This window comes from Octopus bimaculoides, chromosome 12 (assembly GCF_001194135.2).
Source record: "Octopus bimaculoides isolate UCB-OBI-ISO-001 chromosome 12, ASM119413v2, whole genome shotgun sequence".
NCBI lineage: Eukaryota > Metazoa > Mollusca > Cephalopoda > Octopoda > Octopodidae > Octopus > Octopus bimaculoides.
Genome location: NC_068992.1, coordinates 12,114,087 through 12,115,177, shown reverse-complemented (window position 1 = coordinate 12,115,177; position 1,091 = coordinate 12,114,087).

The window sequence follows — 1,091 nt, the reverse complement described above, 5'->3', positions numbered from 1 at the left end:
ATATATATACGAAGAGAGAGAGAGAGAGAGATAGATAGCTAGATAGATAGATAGATAGATAGATAGATAGATAGATAGACAGATAGACAGATAGATAGCGAGAACACACACAGACATTCACACAGACACACACTCACACACAAATACACACACACATACACAAAAGCATGCGCGTGTGTGCATCTATTTTGTGCATGCAGATGTGATACATATTCACGAAGATGCTTTCTTAAATTTTTCTTTTATCAGAGACGCTACTCTGAAACAATCTTATATGGAATTCAAATTATGAAAAAAAGAAAATAAAAAAAAACGCTTATTATCAGATCAAAAGTCAGTGTATAACATATGAAGTTGCGTTTTAGAAAGACGTTGATAGATTTTTTTTTATTAGATTTCTTTGTTTAATTGCACAGGCGCTCTGGTTAGCATTTAGTTTCTCATATTCAAATCGAAAAAGTGCAATGCTTTCAAACGACAAATGATTATTCAAACGCATTTTCTTCATGAAATATCCGATGAACTATGACAATTGCATGCCTCATTCTTATCTCCACTTGGATGTTTGTGACTGGAGAATTGCATTTAGAATTTGTAAAATTTTACCATCCTCCTGCAATTATACCCGATGATCCTGCAAAGTTATACTATTCAGTGCCACTCAATCAAATGATCAGCAAGCCTATTATTGTATCTGTCTATTATTCAAACGGGACACCTTTTTTAGCAGAGGGAGAATTCAATACGACAGCTACAATAGACAGCTATGCTGTTTTGCCATCTGGTGAGATTAATAAGAAAGATACCTGGGCAGACAGTGGCGGGAAATTGTGTCAGAAATCAGCATGGTGGTTGAATTATCCGGAGCGATATAACAGACATCTTGCAAAAACTCGTTGTCATACACCGCATTCTTCCATTCTAATGGAATCACAAATTTTTAATGGAAGACTCATATTTGATTGGATTTACCATGAACATACCATAGTACCTCCATCCATGCGACTGTTCAGGATCGAAATACCAGATTATGAAATATTCATCGACACTAAACCAATATCTGTCACAAAACCTGCACACCGGTTAGTAAT